Source organism: Stegodyphus dumicola, chromosome 3 (assembly GCF_044657685.1).
Source record: "Stegodyphus dumicola isolate Sdum_Otavi_A_Nest chromosome 3, ASM4465768v1".
Lineage (NCBI taxonomy): Eukaryota > Metazoa > Arthropoda > Arachnida > Araneae > Eresidae > Stegodyphus > Stegodyphus dumicola.
The window spans coordinates 34,783,697-34,803,768 of NC_140770.1; the positions used below are offsets into that span (position 1 = coordinate 34,783,697).

The following is a 20,072-nucleotide window of genomic DNA, read 5'->3' on the forward strand; positions in this document are numbered from 1 at the left end:
AATATATCCGCCTACTTAATCCTTTCAGATGAGGCCAATTTATTTCTGACAGATCAAAGTTTGGTAAATTTGACGTCAGCTTTTTGACTACTAAAGCCTTAACAGAAAAGTTCCCCTTATTAAAATGAGGAGTAAAATTTAAATTAGCTACTTTCGTAACACGTGCGGCAACTGTATCATCAAGTCCTAGGATAGTGTGTTGAGACTTTTGAAATGAAAGCTTTAGTCGATTGCAACACGATTCAGTGATTAAAGATGTTTGAGAACCATTATCAATCAGAGCACAACATTCGATAAACTGTTCTCGATTATTTTTTACTCTTATTACAGCTGTGGTACGTAATATTAAATTAGAATTTTTTACATTCCCTGTGAAGCAAAACTGCTGCTCTTCCGAGGTTGATATAAAGGCTGATTTTGAGATAGACCTTTTTGAGTAGACTGTACTTGACTTTCAGCAGAATGTTTTTTTATTAGTTCGAAAAGCACGAAGAATTGTGGGATGTTCCTGTTTACATACCCTGCAAGATGTAGTAAATCTGCAGGATGATACACCATGATTTAGTCTCAGACAGTTAAAACAAAGATTTGCTTTTCGTATGAAGTTCCAACGCTCATCAATACTCATTTTAAGAAATTTCTTGCACTTATGTAAAAGATGTGGTAACTGGCAAAGTGCACAAGAATCCTGCCTTAACTTGTTTTAAGAGCAAAAGTTTTGTTAATTAATTTTACTGATTTGTCTGGAATTTTATAATTTCCTTTTACGCTCTGAAGGCTTCTAGCTTGTTTTTCCAAAAACGAAAGAAAATTTTTTAAAGATGGAAATGTTTTATTCTCTAGCGTTAATACCCACTTGATTTTAAGTGAATCTTCTGGCTTATCTTGTAACGCAAATATTAGAAGAATTTCGACTAACTGATTGCATTCTAGTTTTAAAATTCCGAATAATTTCATTGCTGGTATCTATCATTGTTCGAATGGAATCAGATGTTAGTTTTACAAATTTTAAATTAAATAATTTTCTACACTGAGAAAATCCTAATCCCTTTGGTTATCTTTCGAGTAAAGTGTCCCAAGCATTTTTATAATTTTCATAGGTTATTGCGAATCCTCTAATAAGTCTTGAAGCATCAGAAGAAACTGCTCTTTGAAGATATTGCAATTTTTGAATGTCAGTTAAAGATGCATTACGTGGCAGATTTTACCGTCTTACCATTATTGAGCTGTGCTTCTTTATTAAAAAAATGAGTTTAGATATGTTTCTATTTTAAATAATGATTCGTCTGCCAAAGCCTGAGTCTGAGACAAATTTTTAAACTCAGATTCTTCATCAAAATCTTCAAGAATAGAGTATTCGTAATAACATTCTTCAAGCTTGTCACGACATCTTTGCAGATTTCATTTTAATGTAAGAATTTTATCTAAATTTTCTGATGTTAAAACATCGTCAACAGTTCCAGTAAATCTTCCGATTTGCTTGATTTGAGTTTGATACATTAACGGAACTGTTAATTTCCTTTTTGACGTTTTTATTTTACCTTAAAGAATAAAATTACCTACAAAATAGTTATGTACAGATGTCGTGCAAACTTCAAACATATATTTAAAAAATGTATAGTAGAAACCAATGTTAAAGAATGAATTTTACATGAAAATAATCTGAATACAACTAAAACTTCGTTATAGATTTTCATTTACAACATAAAAATGCATGCCTCTTTTTTTTTTTTTTTTTTTTTTTGTAAACCACGTAATTTTAATGGAATACTAGATTTGGATTTTCAAATGTTTGTTCATAAGTTCAATAATTAATAATTATTAAATAGCTTACCTTGAATTTTCATCGACTTATAGTAACCTGGAAATACTTGAATTTACACAGTAAAAAGACTCAAAGAATTGAATAAGATTTTTACTTTATCAGCTGTTAGAATTGTTTACATGAGTTCATTCTTTCTTAGCATCGAATACTGATCGTTTGGTTTTATTTAATCAGTTGCTACAAACACACGGCAAAATTAAGAAATGCATTACGAATTAGACATCTGGCGTGAGGGCAGCGCCATCTATAGGATAAGATAAAATAAGGCATAAACACTTTTAAAAGTGCTCCCTTTATGCTCTTAACCAATCTTCGAGAGAAATTTTGGATTATAAACGGTGGAAAAACAATAAGAAGAGCTATTTCTAAATGAATTGTTTGTAGGAGACGCAGTGCAAAAGCAATGAAAACACATTCTGGCCCACTTCCAGAAGACAGATTTAGAGTAGCATCCATTTTTGAAGTCGTTGGAATAGATCTAGCAGGCCCTTTTATTCTTAAAGATGGAACAAAAGGTTGGTTTGCTTTATATACATTCGCTGTATTCAGAGCTATTCATCTGGAACTGCTAATTTCTCCTTCTATGAATTGCTTTCTCTTCAGTTTACGAAGACATAAACGTGGACGTCCTCAAGTAATGTATAGTGATGATGGGACGAACTTCACAGGGGCTTTATAATCTGTTTAATGCTATTGGTTGGAAAATGATTGAAGGTGAAGCAGCTAATAGAAGAATTAAATGGAAGATTAATCATCCCCCCTCAGCTTGCTTTGGGGTGATATCTGGGAATGTTTGATCCAAATCGTTAAGAAAATGCCAAGAAGAGTCTTGAAGAATGCTCCACTAACTTATGAAGAGATGCTTAGCTTACTTTGTGAATGTGAAGCTACAGTTAATTCGAAACCATTAACTTATGTATACGAAGATTCGGATGAGTTAAAAACCAATTACTCCTGCAATGTTCCTCCAAGAAATTCCAGAAGTTGGTGTACCAGATCTTGACCATATGGGCAAGATAAATTTAAAGAGAAGGTTACGGTACCAGCAAAGAATTCGGGAAGAGTTGAGAAAATGTTTTAGAGTAGAATACCTAGGAAATCTCATGCTCGAACAAACAAATAAGAAGTCATCTTATGAATTAAAAGTTGGGGACATAGTTTTAATTAAGAATGAAAATAAGAGGCGAACCTTTTGGCCTTTGGGACGAATAGTCAAATTGTATCCCGGTAAAGACAATAACGTCAGAATGGTTAAAATTAAGGCATCGAATGGATAGATGCTAAGACCAATTCAACGCTTATATCCATTGGAAATACAACCAGAATCTGAAGGAAGCCCTGAAAAGGCAGATATTGAAGAAGAAAATATCCATACAAGTCCTTCAAGCGATACTGAAAGAGTTACTAGAAGTGGTCTAGCTATAAAAGTACGTTCTAGATTTAAGGACTTTTTGAACTTTAAAATAGACTTTTAAGTGAATTTAAAATGGACTTTTAAATTTTAGTTTAATTAAATATTTGTTTTGATAAAAATCCTGTTATCAAAAGGGGAAAGTATGTTAAGTATAGCATTGTTCATATACATTCAACCAGTGTAGTTTTATTTTCCCTTTAGTTTTGCTTTCAGTGGCAACTGTTGTAAAAAGTTATTCTTATTATTATTTTGTAGAATAAATTTGTTTTGTTGTGTTTAAATTTTTAAAGACATTATTTAGTAGGATTGAGTTTATGGGATGGACAAAGTGGTGAACATTTACTATCGTATATAACACTTCTATACAACTGCCATGATCTTCACTCCAGTTTCGCTTAGAACTCCATTTTTACTTGTTTCTGCAAATATGGCTAAGACTACATACAAACGTTCCAAAATGTGTGTAATAAAGGCAAATTTCAGAGAAGTATTGACATAGGAAAACTGAGAACTAGGAACACACTTATCCCAAGAAATAAAACAAAATGCTGAAATTTCCTCAGAGATATTCGTACAATATCGCAATATCTCACATTAGTTATATTTTGAACTACTAAAACGTTGAACAGAACTCCAATTCAAAACAGAGAAAGCTAATCCGATCTCACTGCGAATTCGCTACAGTCAATAACAGCACTAAGTAAGCAACTGAATTGAGATGTTTTCCTTCAGCTTTTATAAGCTTTTTAATCCTGCACGAGAATATTCTAGTATTTTCTCGATTTTTCTGGATAGCAAAAGAGTACAATTACGAGATATATATTTATTAAAATGTTAAATGCGCGTGCTTCCTGTATTTAAATATTTCCGGCGTAGCTTTCTCTTCAAATGAGTCTCGTGCTGCATTGCACGGGAATATAAAACAATTTTAATTACAAATTCTACTAAAAATAGCTAAATAAATACAAAAACATTAACAGTATTGAAACTAAATCCTTGAAAATATAGAATATCTTGAATTTCTGTTATCTGGAGTGTTTAGTTTTTTATATATATCTAAAATGATACAAAATTTTAGAAGAACATATATTATTAGTAGAAATAATGGGTTGGGGAAGAAAGAGAACTTTGAGTGTCTCCGATGAAGTGGTCAGTAGCATAGAAATATGCAGTGTAGTATTTCTATGTGTCCTAACTGAAAATGCGAGAAAGAACATAGCATCGATTTAGATCTCTTTTATTTTACAGAAAATCTTTGAAAGTGATTGACTTTAATTTATATTCACGTAAATTCCAACTTTAATTTAATGAATTAAAAAAAAAAAAAACATATACACATGTTTATGCATAGGTTTATCTCTGAAGAAAAGGGGTATTGTATAAATAAGCATTTAAAAGAAAAAAGGTAAACAGATATTTTTTTTAAAAACATGATATTGCTTAGACAAAGTGAATGACAACCCTATTACCGGGGGGAAATAAAAGGAAGAAAAAAATATCATTGTGTAAACAGATTTCTGTGGTAGAATGAGAGGAAAAAATTCAGTCTGCCTCAGAACTGGCATTTTTTATAAGAAATGGATGGTACTAGAACACCTACCACATCATATGAACTCATTTCAGGCGATTTCTGAGCAACCTCAAAATTCAAAGTGTAGCTATGCAAAAACAGACTTTTCATGCGAAGATATAAAAACTACGACGGCCACAGTGTTGAAAGAGATGTCATAAATCACTCAATTTCATATTTTAAAAATGTTTCCAGACTTTTTAATGTAATCTGATATGGAGTCCCCAGTGCAATTCCCAATTTATAAATGAAATACTCAGTCTGAAACCTATTTAATAAATCTGTACATATATAACAAACATAATTCTAATTTCAACAAATATAATTTCAGTTTTAATTTTATGCTTTAAGAATTTTATATCTTGAAGCCCAGGTAATTATTAAATTATTCTCCACTCTGATTAAATAAATATATTTTATTATTTGTATGCTTGTAATCATTTTCTTTAATTACACATATTTCATACATAATAAGCCTCTATCAGAGTTAAATAGTGTAGGTGTAGATATTATGCTTTTACTGCTATATTCTTCAAACAGTTTTTTCTTCTAATTCTTCTTGCAATTATGCAAAAGTCCGAACTTTCTTTTGACCAAGAAAGGCACTTTCGCATTTTGATACCGATATAGCTTCAGTACGTCTTCCTTTGTTGTTTTGGAAATGTTATATATAGAATCATTCTTCTGAAAGTTTTCTTTTCCACGATTATATCTGGAACCTTGATTAGAGGAAGAATTTTCCGAAGATGCCTGGAATCTCTTTCTCTCAACATATTTCAGATCTCCTTTTCCATCTTGAACAGAAGAGATACCATTATTTAAAGGCGTTGCAAAAAGAGGGCTGTTATGAAAATCCTGACTTTTCCTTTTCGCTACATTTTTATATTTTGTATCTTGTCCTGAATCTGTTATGGAAAAAAAAAAAAAAAAAAAAAAAAAAAAAAAAAATGAAAGAACAAAAATAGTACATTTGCTTGCAGTGTATTGAAATACGATTAAGTAAAACAGTAATATTCACTTCAAGTAATTATTAACATTTCACCATTTCCCTCGAGACAGAATGGTCGATTTGAAAAGTATTGTCGAGCATCAGCAGCACACAGTCGTCGGGGTTAAATGTGGGCTGGATCGTAACCGCAAAACAGACTCGTCTGCCGTTCGTAATTTGAACCTATTATATGACATTAAAGGAAAAAGAAATATGCCAATGTGCCTTTTAACAGGTTTTTCTCACAGAAGGAAAAAAAAAAAACTAAGCTGTTTGTATATTTTAGAATGATTATAATAAAGGAAAGAAAAATATATAACATTTTTATTAAAACATTTTTATTTAAAGAATTATTTCTCTTCAGTTCATTTAAACTAAATTATTGTCTGACATAGTTAAATATCGTCTGCTTTTAAAACAACTCAAGTAAAACTGATAGAAAGTTGGGCCTTGTGTTCTTTCCATAGATATAAATATTTATTTTATTTATTTTCTATTATTCAACACGCCAGAATGCAGAGAAAATGAAAAGAGTTGAATGATGGCCTAATTAGACACGCTCTCTCCACAACGGGAGTGGTATTAGGATTGTTGTGGTTTACTCTATTTGAAAAAGTCTTTAAAAGAACATCCTACCAATTCAACCCCAGTATAGCCGAGAGATGGCAGCACCTGATTACAGAGTAAAATTTTCTCTTCTAAGATCCTAATAAAGCAAAGGCAGTCAGTTGTCGAACGCTCGGGGATACGCACGTGTGTAGCTTGGAATGTTGTTAAGTTTGAAATTTTTGCATCTAATTTGATCTTCATAATTAATTATCGGCGATTCCTAAGAGGATCATACAAAGATGGAAAAAAGGAAAGAACTTCTGGTCCATTTCAACAGGCATTGCAATAAAACTATTGCTCATGCCTTTAGGGGCTCGTCTTTGTTAAGTTTTCAGATAAGAAACTAGTTAACACAATATAATTTTTTCTCCCTGGTAAAGAGACGTTACTCAACATCCTTGAATGGAATTTTTCTGAATAGACAGCTGGTGAAAGGGGGAAAAGAAACATTTCTGAAGTCAGTTTTCGAGGCAAAATTTGGAGGAAAGAAAAAGAAGCAAATAATTCAATTTTGTAAAACAGTGAAATGGTTTAAGCTATTTCTTGAGAATAAGCAAATTTAACCTTGGAGGAGATGAACAAGACGTATTAAATACGCTGGTGCCTTGCACAACAAATCTGATTCATTCTGCAACAACATTCGTTATGCAGGGCCTAGGTTTCCATAAGTAACTGCGGTAATAATTTTCATCCGTTTCCAAACTCAATCCGAAAGCACGAAGCATCATAAAAACTTCAGAGAATATTAATAACACCGTCAATGCTCGAACATCATAGAATTCATTAAATATAAAAATACTTATACGCAATATCTATAAAATAGAGTCTCACAGTTTTTAGTAACCAATTAGGACAAAATCCTTATGAATTCTAATCAGTACTTTTAACCACTTTCACTTAAGCCTGCCAGCTTTAATAGCGGGCCACTGCGAATGATTTCAACACATCCGAGAAACATTTTTTTGACCTTTAATTTGCTTAATGAATGCACATTAAAGTGTAGTATTTTTCTGAGTATAATCGAAACTTTCCCGAAAAGATTTATTTTCAAGTAACGTACAGTTTTTACATTTTCTTTTCTAGAGTTTTTTTGTTTCACCGTAAATGAAGGCTTTCATTTACATGTTCCTAAGCGAACATATTACAAATAACAACTTAGACTGACGTTAGCGGAAAGTTCACTGTAAGCGAGTTGCATATGTCCAGAATTCGATGTATTTTGAGTGCTAAATTTCTGAGACAATGACTTCAAATTTTATTTTGAAATATCAATATGTTTATCTTGATCCATCGTAACATGATTAAAATTAAGGTTATGATATCAAAGGGAAACATACACTCCATTCTGCAACACCTTCTGGACTATTTTGTACTGTTTTAGGTAACTTCAAGTTTCCAAATTATTATGTGGCTTTTCTGTGTACTAAGAGCTGATCACAGCAATAAGAGGTATTACATAAGATTCTTTCATCAAGTACTCACTTATTTCTGAATACAAAATTCTTATTTGTCCTAGATTTTTGAGAAGAAAGTTTATGTCTTCCACTCTTTCATTTATGTAGAATTTTTCCGACAATTTGCCTAGCATGCTATTTATATTGATTTTTCTGGTAATTAACTATATGAAAAGTGTTGGCAATTTAGATCCCAAAGCATGAAAACTAAGATTCGTTTCTTGCTGATAACCCACAAAGTAAGTAGGAAAGAAAGGGTGAAATACGCTGCACCATCTTCCTTGTAGTCCTGATAAAATTATTTGGAGATTTTCAGAAAGGTTCTACAGGTACAACAATTTCCAATAAGATGCAGACATTTTAAACGCAGTTTACAAGTGTGTAAAAAAGCAGCTAAAATTATTTTCTGCAAATGATACTTATTTTCTTCCCAACTCAGATATGTGTCTGGATGCTTAGAGCTATTTGTTCAAAAGAAAAGATTCTGCCACACCTGCTGATGCATCCGTTTGTTTCCGGCAATAATGCCATTCAAAGAGGTTTTATGTGATTGCATGTCATAACAGAACTACGTTCAACTGAATTTATTAACATGTTGACACTTACATATTTTCCATCATAAGGGTTAATTTTTAAGGCAAAATATCTTATTCAGTATTTTTAAAGTACATTCTTCCGGATCCTATTATTATTTCACAACAGATTCAGGTATTTTAGATTTCATAACAGAATTAAGGTAAAATTATGGGGGACACCAGCGATGTACCACGGGCCAACTGGTAGTGCCTTTCCGTACTAACTCTTAAAAAAAAAAAAAAAAAAAAAAAAGATAATAAAACAAATCTGAAAGGTTTCAGATTTCACATTATGCCCAAAGGGCCTTTTTTTTAACATTTTCTGTGTTACCTCTATTTATTGAATAGCATGTTCTTCGCACTTAAGCCACACAAATTCAACAGCAATATCACAAAATAGTATATAAAACAGCCAGGGGCGTAGCTAGAGGGGGGCATCTGTCCCCGGGCGCAGAAACCAAGGGGCGCCAAACTGATGTTACGACATTTTAGAATTACATATTTTCCATCTTTGGCAAGCAGTTGTTGAATCTTCAGTAATCTTCAGTTGTGTCACGAAATCTTCAGTTGTCTCTGGGCGCTGAAATCCCTAGCTACGACTCTGAAAACAGCATATGTGTTTAGGATTTCCGATAGATGGTCTCGCGCGCTGGACATAATTTTTCCCCCCGTGCAGTGTTGCCATTGCTCGCTTTGAAATCGTTGAGTTTGTTAATCAAGTGTTACAAAATATGAAATCAATAATAAAGCAAATTTCAAATTCTAAATTCGGGCTTCCAGATGCCCATATTTAGTTTAAGGTTACATTATTTAAAATTTGATGGCTCTGGGTGCCGTTGTTTTATCACAATGCGAGAAACATACATACATTAATGCAGATTATTCATTATTTAATTTCTTTAAATATAAGACAGGGGGATAATATTTGGCAACAACACTTTGAAAAGTAAAACGGACATTTAAAGTTTTTAACGCAAAATGCCAAAACGAAATTAATAGCCCTTCTGGGCTAACGCCCTTTGGGCTTTAAAAAAAAAAAAAAAAAAAAAAAAAAAAAAAGAGAGAGAGAGATTTATAAAAATTTACAAAGAATGGCTGAGGAAATAGGCAACGGAAGATTTCCAAATTATCTCAGAATTTACTTATTATGGTACATCGTGCAATACCACCCTACGCCCTGCAACCAGTATTTATTAAAAACTACCCGCTCCGGCTTCGCACGGGTATAAAATATTAATGGATATTTTAACAATGAATCGCAGTTCATAATCTTTTTCTGAACTTACATACCTCACCTTAAATTACGATTTTTGAAAATAATTTCCCTAATATTAAATTGATTTAACTCTAAATTTTGACCAAGATCTTAATAGAAAATTCCAATCCATAAATTATGGTTTAATTTAATCTAATCTTATCTAACCTTATGTACTTATAATTACTATAAGTGCGATTTAAAAATTAACCTTAGAATAGAATATCATTTATATTTTAAAACTACTATCATGCAATTATTTATCTTATAATTACTGATACGTTGTCGCGCTGAAAGCTAGAGAGCTCCGATAATAAACGCGTTCGATCGCTGCTAAATTCAAAGTGCTATAAGGAGAACCGCGGCCTCCGACGCGCTATTTTTAGGCACGCTCCCGCCGCCCCGGCCGGCCGGCACCGCCGCAAACGCTACGTCCCGCAATTTTTAAATCTGTAGACCTTTTCAGTGTGTACAATACTTAGTACATTATTTTGATAAATCTCGTAGGGTTCAGCCTGCGTTTGCAATGTAAGCGGAAAAAATGCAATTATTTACGACATCGCATTAGAAACCTAAAAAATAACAGTATTTCTCCACTATTTAATAGATGTTATTATACATATAAACCTTTCTCTTCAATCACTCTATCTATTAAAAAACAAAAACCGCATCAAAATCCGTTGCGTAGTTTTAAAGATTTAAGCATACATAGGGATTATAGGGACAGAGAAAGCGACTTTGTTTTATACTATGTAGTGATAATGATTTAGGACATAAAAGAGATTACAGTGTAGTCTCAATGCAATTTGAAATTCACAACTTAAATTGAACAATCTGCTTTAGTGTAACAAAAATAACAGATAAACATAATTAGTATACAGATAAACATAATAAGACGATTATAATAAGTACTGGGAGCACAATGAATATAATAATATAATGAACTGTAATAATCACACTAAAGAGGAAGGTTTCAATGGGGTTATTTCCATAACAGGTTTACAATAAAAACGAAGGCCCATTTTTAAATAACAGGCATTGAATATTATGTAGGAATATAGCTGTGAAATCCACTCAGTTTCGAATTTTAGAGAATTTAGTATAATCATGTATTATGAATATCAATACATGATTATACTAAATTCCCTAAAATGCGAAATCAATTTTGAATAACCATAAGGAGCTGCCAGCGGACAACTATAACAACCAAAGTTCAAAGTAAAACTGTTTATTTACCCGTCGACCTGGTATTTACACAAAATCAGTGCTTAAAGTAGAACTCCACTAGCATGCGGAACACAAGTTCAAATTGTATAGAGTGCAAAGTACATGCTTAAGTAAAACTTTTCTCACCCTTGACTAAATGTTCGTAAAGTAACTGCGGCTAACAAGAGCTTAAGCTGATAATCAAACCGCAATAGCAGAAAAACCGAAGAAGAGTGACTGTCAAACTCTCTCTGTTGAATTTTAGACCTTAAAAGCTCACTTTTACATTAAATTACTGCCTGGTGAAAGCTGAGGAAAGTAGACCTTATAGAAAAGGCAACATAATAACTGGGTAAACTCAAATAAAAACTTATACGGTCTTTTTAATCACGAAATCTAACCCGTAGCATTCGGATACAACCATAAAAAAAAAATTAAAAAGAAACTAAGAAAACTGCCTTTAATACCTTGAGTAACAATGATACGAATAATTGGAAAATAAAACATTCTTTTAATATCAATATCACTATGTACTCGAAAGGAAAACAAAGAATTAAGAATAATACTTTACTGATATTTTTTCAATGTATCATCTACAAAAAGGTCTGGTCAGTAATTTTAAATCCAATGTAAATTTAATTTAGCTTTATTTATTTCTAGCCCAAAGGGTGTTAGGCCGGAAACGGTACTAATTTCGTTTTCGCATTTTGCGTTGAAAACTTTAAATGTCCGTTTCATTTTTCAGACTATTACAACCAAATATCATTGCCATGTCTTATATTTAAAGAAATTAAAAAAAAATTAAGACTCTGCAAAAATTTATGTATGTTTCTCGCATTGTGATAAAACAACGGCATATAGAGCCATCAAATTTTGAATAACGTAATCCTCCACCGAATATGGGCCGAATATCGATTTCATACTTTGTAATACTTTAGCGAATTTTTAATTAACAAAGTCAACGATTTAAAGCCAGCAATGGCAACACTGAACGATTTTTTTTTTTTTTTTTTTTTAAATCTCTAGCGCGCGAGACTGTGTATCGAAAATTCTAAATATAAGGTCATTTTAAAATTATTCTGCAATATTGCTGTTGAATTGAATTTTATGGTTTAAGTACGAAGAACATGATATTTAATAAATAAAAGCAACCCATAAAACGTTAAAAACCGCCCCTTTGGGCGTAATGTAAAATCCGAAAGCTTTCAGATTTTTAGACCAAAGGGACTTTTGTCCCTGAAAGACTATTAATTTCGTTTTGCGATTTTGCGGTGAATCACTATAAATGTCCGTTTCACTTTTCAAACTGTTGCCACCCAATGTTAGAGTCCTGCATTATATTTGAAGAAATTAAATAATGAAAAATCTGCATAAATGTATGTCTATTTCTCACATTGTGATAAAACAAGGGTACATAGAGCCATCGAATTTTGAAAGACGTAATTATCTTACTTTATATGAGCATGTGGAAGACCAAATTTGGAATTTGTTTTATTATCGATTTCCTATTTTGTAAAACTTTAACGAATTTTCAATTAACAAACTCAAGGATTTCAATGCGAGCAATGGCAACAGTCTGCGGAGGGGGGGGGAAGAAAAAAACCTTTTTACGAGTATCTCCAAAACGCGGAACTGTCTGTGTATCGGAAATTCTAAAGATGGGCTCATTTTAAAACTATTTTGCGACATTACTATTGAACTGAATTTTATGGTTTAAGTGCAAAGAACATGATATTTAATAAATAAAGGTAACACACAAAACGTTAAAAAGCACCCCTTTAGACGTAATTTAAAATCTGAAACCTTTCAGATTTTTTTAAATTAATTTATTTTTATTTAAGTATTTTTGGTATTGGGAGATTCAATAAATAGTAGATAATTTAGATTCAATAATAGTAGTAAATAATTCAATAGATTCGAATGCAACAGGTTAATTATGTTTCGATATAACTTCCTTGAAACCCAACTAGCATTATAATTAGTGCATTCTATTAATATTAATATTAATTAAATGCGTTCTATTAATATTAATATTAATTATTATTTCTATTAATATTAATTAAATGTAATGTACACTGGTTATCATAAATTAAGGGAAAATCACAAAAATAGCGATAACTCCCTCAAAAATAAACCAAACGTGTAAAATTTGAATATGTTGCCAAGTAAGAGTAGCTGAGTAAAACTGCGATATGCAAATTAGTGGCGCTGCTTTCGGAATACGTCATCTGCGAGGAGCATAAAAGTCTATGTTTGAGAGCAAGCCCACATATTTCACTGTGACAGTAACATCAGAAATCTGAGATAGCCAATTCGTAAGAATGACCTCCAGGCATCATTTGCCTGCAGATCTGCGATGGAGAGCCATTGGGAGACTAGAGGCAGGATAAAGTCAAACAGAAGTGGCCAGATGGGTAAATGTGAGTCCTTCTGTGGTTCATAGACTTTGGAGGCAATTTCAAACCACAGATTCGGCATCTAGGAGGTTCAGCCAAGGACGGCCAACTGCTACGACGAGTGCCGATGATTGATATTTGACATTATGTGCACGTAGGAATAGAACCGCTACTTCGACTCTTCTTAGATCCTCCTTTACTGCAGCCACCGGAAGGTTCGTGTCAACGTCAACTGTGCGTAGAAGGCTTCACGAAGATGGTCTGTATGCGAGGCGACCAGCCATTTGTGTGCCGCTCACGTCACGCCATAGGAGGGACCGTTTTCATTGGGCACGACAACATGTCAACTGGACGACTGATCAATGAAGGGCGGTTCTCTTTACGGATGACCCCAGGTTTAGTCTAGAAAGCAATAGTAGGCGTTATTTGATATGAAGAGAACCTAGAACCCGTCATCATCCGTCAAACATCTGTGAAAGAGATGCATACGGAAGAGGCAGTGTCTGTGTTTGGGGTGGCATCTCTTTGGGTGGACGCACAGACCCCCATGTCTTTCCAAGGGTAACTGTGAATACTCAGATTTATAGGGATGACATCCTTGATGTTTATGTGCGCCCATATACCGGAGCAATAGGTGATGCTTTCCTATTACAGGACGACAACGCAAGACCACACAGGGCTCGCATCCTAGATGATTATCTTCAACAGGAAACAATTATGCGCATGGAGTGGCCAGCCCGATCTCCGGACTTGAATCCTATCAAGCACGTTTGGGATGCTTTAGGGAGGGTCGAGCTGCTCACAATCCGCCCTTGTCGGGCTTCCTATGGAACTGATAGACCGCATAATTGAAAGCATCACTCATCGCTGTATGTGCTGTATTGCTTCTAGAGGCGATCATATTCCATATTGAAGTTACTTTTCTTATAGCAAACTGACACCTTCGATTTGTTCATTTTATACATGTGCTAATTTCTATACTACCACATCTGTCTGGTAATTTCTTTTTATGTTATTTGATACCTTACTGTGTGTTTTATATTGTGGGTAAGTTTCATCAAATTTTACATGTAACTTTTCCAGTAATCGTGATTTTTGTGATTTTTTCTTAATTTATGATAACCAGTGTAATTAAGAGTAGAAAACCAAAGCAATTTAGAAACTCTTGCCTATTGAAAACTTCCCCCCACACGAATTATACATGCAAACCTAAAATAAACTTTTTTGGAATTATATATTTTTCATGGTTTTAGATATGTGCACTTAATTTACATATGCTCTTAGAATTTAAATGATATTGCAAATTAGTTCGCAGCAATAATTAATTTTTTATTTTTGCAATTAAAATTTCTTACTAAAATTTTAAATTTATATTAGCTTTATACGAATAGAGAACATTTCTTATATATATATATATACTTTTAATGCGGCCGATTGCAACCAAAATGGAAGGTGCAGAACTACATGTTATAGCAGTCCTATATACAAAATTTCAAAGTTCTGAGGCTACTCGTTTTTGAGTTATGCGAGATACATACATACATACGTACAAACGCCACGAAAAAAAATCTCTTCTGAATCCAATTTAAATCGGTTTTATAATTCGTTTGGGTAAAAAGAGTCCTTTTTCCTGTCCTTACGTACAGATTTCACGCAAAAACATTATTAAATTGCATTCGATAGCAGTCAAAATGGATATTTTCTTTGAAATATGGTACCCGGAATTTTTAGTGATTAGAACACTTCCTTTACTTCGTACAAGGAAGCGAAACAGTAGAAAATCAGTGTGAACTTTCTTCCTAAATCTAGTAACAAATCTTGAGATGTGACAAAACATGATTTTACCTGAAATATTTCTGTAATGTGAACTAAGACTCTGCTTATCTACGTGACTTGACTTTGCTTCCGAAGAGGTGAGATGTAGCTTTCTGTTTTGACATACAACTTCATTTAATCTGAAAGATATATTACATAGAAATCTTGACCAATTTCCGTCTGTCAAAATAAAGGAAAATGACTAGCACAATTGAAGCTAAACACACTTGATTCCTTAGGGTTTTATTAAACTAAGCTGTTTTTATTTATTATATATAATTATAAGTAAAAGAGCAGTTTCAATATTTAAATTATTCAGAAATATTTCACAATATATATCTGTGTGCCCACCAGCGGCCGAGCGGTAAAGTCGCTGAACACTGGTAGTTCGGTCCGAGGTTCGAACCCCGCGAACGGGCTGGCTGCATGGGCGGTTTCGTGGTTTTTCCCATGTGTAACGTGTATACGAGCCAGTTTCCCTCAGAAAGTCCTCCACGAAGGCATCCCTCCCCTTAGGCAGATAGCCCTGGAGGCTTTGCCATAATCACACACACAATATATATCTTAAAGTATAGGTAGGATATCATCCACAAAGCACAATTTCGATTGGTTATTGCTTTCTGATGATAGTTTCATTCTTTTAGAAATGTGGTTTTGGCAACAGTTTTTCATTCATTGCTTTGGATACTGGACTTCTGACTGTTTTCTCTTGAAAATATGAGATTTATTGCTTATTTCATTGTAATTTTTTTATAACACACTTTTATTAAAATTTCTGTTTTTTTTGCTATTGTTTGTTTTTTTGTAGTTGTTCTGCAGAGTAAAATTCTGTGCAGTTTTTAAATTTAATTTTTGGCATTTTTCCTTTAGGGATTTTTCTGGTACATTTAAAAGCCAGACGAGGGCTGGCCGCGTAGCAGCTAGTTTGAAATTTATTATCATTAAACGCTGGCATACATTGCGCATTCTTTTTTCCAGGTGAAATACTCAACATAAAATTAATATTCATTTATAATAAATTATTATAATTTATATTCATTTATAATAAAATTGGGTGCAGTGTCTGGAAATCTCATAGGATCACCAATGAGCGAGCGGAGTCTCTAATACTGATGATAAATAAAGTTTCTAAATGCCTGATGATCTACACTGACTACCAATGAGTATTTGGACACCTATGCAAATGACGATATCTGCGGTTCCAAGGTACGTCACGGACTCCGCCGGTATATATCGTGTAGGAAACAGCATCGGCTTTAGTCGCATGCAAGATGCCTCGCAGTTCGGAGCTCTCTGATTTCGAGAAAGGTATAATTATCGGGTATCACAAATGTGACCGATCCTTAAGGGACAAATCTAGCAATCTGAAGTACCCAAAATCGACAGTGGCCTGTGTGATTAAGAAGTGGAAGGTGAGCGGTGATTGTCGGAATGTGCCCCGAGTCGGCAGACCAACGAAACTGGGAGATAGAGACCGAAGAGTGCTGTCCAGAGAAATTCGGAAGAACCGAACCCAACCGATGGCCCTCATCCGCGAGTTTCAACAAGCATCCGGGAGTATTGTTTCAATGAATACTATCCGTAAGGAAGCACATCTGCTTGGTTTTCATGGTCGTGCTGCTGCCCATAAGCCTTTGATCACAAAGTCCAATCGCGCTTCTCGGTTAATGTGGTGCAAAGCACATCGAAATTTGACCGCAGATCAGTGGAAACGGGTACTTTGGAGTGACGAATCAAGGTTCACCCTTTACCGTTCGGATGGCAGGGTCTGGGTTTGACATCTACCTGGAGAACTTCTCCTGCCAGAATGCATTGTGCCAACAGTCAAGTTCGGCAGAGGTGGAATTGTGGTCTGGGGATGTTTCTCCTGGTATCGGCTGGGACCCTTGGTCCCCATTCATGGTAAGCTCAACTCCGATGCCTACTGCACTATTTTGGATGACAATGTGCTTCCTACGTTGTGGCAGTTTTGCGGGTTGGACCCCTGTTACTTTCAGGACGAAAATGCCTGTTGTCATGTTTCGACGTTAACCAAGCCTTGGTATGGTGCCAATGGAGTTCATCGAATGAACCTGAACCCTATCGAGAACCTCTGGGACGAGTTGCATCGCCGAATTCAGGGGTGCACTACCCGTGCAAAATTGGTGAAGGAACTTCTATGTCTTCTCCAAGCCGAGTGGAAGAAAATACCACTAGCTGTCATACAAAGACTTGTGGAAAGTATGCCCCGGAGGGTCCACGCTGTAATTACCTCTCGTGGAGGCTCTACCAACTATTGATTTTGAATAAAGTTAGTTTTTCTTTTCTATCACAGGTGTCCAAATACTTATTGGTAGTCAGTGTATACTCGAATCCTGGCGAACGGGCTTGCTGTATAGGATTTCGTAATTTCTCTCTGTGTAACGTAGATACGAGCTAGTTTTCCTTAAAATTCCTCCAGGAAGGCATCCCTCCGCACAGGCGGATATTTTTATTTTTTACTTATTAAATGAAGGAAGGCTTACTCTCAGGCTAGTCTGTACCCTAGACAAAGAACTAGGTTGGATCATTCTTTATTAATTTAATTATATTTATTTCCCATTTTCAAATCTTTAATTTTAATTTACCAAATTTTAAATTTGAAAACTTATTTCACATGTAAGATTTTAAAATGAATTCTTAAAAAAATGTTTAACTTTCAAGCCTCCAAAATCGTTTGAATTTAGTTAATTATAGTTTTTACTATTACACATCCTCTTTACATGATTTATTCTAATTTATTATCGCAGAATACTAAACAATTATTATTGCTGACGTTGCATTTTCACTAGGAAATACTTCGTTTTTATTTGTAAATAGAAGGATTCCAGAATATAATAGTATTTACATAGAAATTCGCATTATTAAAATGAATATTTAGCAAAGTAATTTGAAGAAATTAATAGTTTTATTGAATATTCTGAATTTAGAATAAAATGTCAGAAATAACGCAATTAATTTAACACATATCAAAAGTTAGATCAGTAAATTTTACTTAGAAGTTGTTGCTACTAAAAATACTACATAAACGATACTCACTTCTGATGTGCCTGCTGGAGTAGATCATCTTTACTTTCAATTTCTGCTTTTGCAGTTTTGTATAAAGAGCACAAATTCTTTTTTTAAAACATAAATCATCTGCGTTAATTCAGATATTTTGGCATCTTTTTCTAGATTAGATACGTTCAGTTTTTCAGCTTCTTTAAGAAGATTCTGGTATTGTGCTTCTCGCTGCGAAAAGATTATTTATTTAGTTTTTCTCTAAAATATAAACAGAATCTTACAAATATTATAAAGGTAATTCGGAAAACGTAGAAGCAAAAGATAAACAACATTTATAAATATTATTATAGTAATTTACAAAATAATAAATGTATATAGTATAGTAATTTACCAAATAATTTTGGAAATTTTGTTATAATATTTAGAAATTATCGGTGTCTGAATCTGATCAGAATGAATTTTTTAAGTTTTTGGTATTGTAGAAAACAACATAGAAGAAAATTAAATTAGGGCATGAGATTTAAAATATTTATTTTAAATAAATTTATTTCTGAATTTTCTTTAATCAGAAAACAATTAAATTATATGTTATTCAACTACCCAATAAAATACAGTTTTCAATTAAAAAATAAATGAGAGGGCAAACATTTTGATTTTTGTTGATATAAATTTCGAAAAACCAGTTTTTATCTATGGTCACTTACGCCTCACAAATATAATCTAAAATTTTGTTTATAGACTTCTCTTTTTATTTCAACAACAAATTAGGTTTTATTTATAAACGAATAGTCCGAAGTATTAAAATAAAAATCCCTGTCAGAAGGTGTATGAAGATCTTATTAACATGTTAAAATTTGAGGGTGTTGTAGAGTTCAAGCAAAAGACAAATCATTTTCGCTCAACCTCATACGCAAAAAAAAATGGCCTCAAACACCTCTGGAATAAATATGCTGAGTGTGCACTTTCGCACACTCGAAATGAATATTGCAGAGAACTGTACGAGTCACCCGCCCTAAAAGAAAAAGAAAAAAAAAAAAAAAAAAAAAAAACCCGAAGTGCTATCTGCCATTTAATTATGCTGACAGAGCATCTCGAAAGAACTTTTTTCTTTTTTTTTTTCCTCCCTGAATAAGTGGAGTGATAATTTCCAGTAAAGTTCAAACTATCCTACACCCATTCTGATGAAGTTTTTGTAACTTTGGATATCCTCCCCCCGAAGTTCATTTAAAAGTTGATTTAATGCTCCCAATTGATCAGGGCGAGCTTATACAGTCATGTAATTAATTCCCTTTTCTTCTTCTTTTTTGTCGCCTAGAACAGAAATTAATTCGTTGGAAACTTCAAGAATTGCAACTGGCACTTCGATACCCATTTTGCAAACAAACGGAGGCGAGTTGTCAGTCTGGCTCTGATTGGTCTAAACATGGAGGTAGGAAAGGGAGGAGGGGCCATTCCGCGCTAGAAGTGAAGCACTGCTTTGAAGCTTGGGTCACCAGACGGGGTATTCTTTGTTTACATTCAGAAGCTCGCTTGACAAGATTCTGATAGTATTTCGACACACGACAGTTCCACAGAAATCGAAAAAGGGACACTCTCGCATGAAAGAAACATTCATAGTGTAATGGATAATAGCGATTTGTATAGTTTACTGACATTTACGCAAAAATCACATCTTGGTTATTTTTCGATAACTAACAACAGCGATTTTGATTATGAATTTGTTTTATAAAATTCTAAGCTGTTGCACTACAAAAATATAGATTTTAAGAAAATTGCTAAAAAAGATCTGCCAAAATTTATTTTCTAGAAGATTTGAAAAGTTTGAAACTTGATGGCTAAATGTAAATATAAAATTATGTATGTTAAAATATTTGTAATTAGGCACATAGGTCAGATTAAGTTTTTATTAAATAGAGTAACGCATGCAAGGGCTATCTGCCTAAA

General features: G+C 33.5%; 1 long non-coding RNA gene across 1 annotated transcript; it reads right to left on the bottom strand.

The window, feature by feature from the left end:
- Nucleotides 1-5,229: 5,229 nt before the first annotated feature.
- Nucleotides 5,230-18,345, bottom strand: LOC146997957 (uncharacterized). The gene is made up of 3 exons (XR_015039971.1): nucleotides 18,165-18,345; nucleotides 15,138-15,247; nucleotides 5,230-5,714 (listed from the first exon to the last, which is right to left on the bottom strand). It is a non-coding gene; the product is annotated as an uncharacterized LOC146997957 (long non-coding RNA).
- Nucleotides 18,346-20,072: the final 1,727 nt, after the last annotated feature.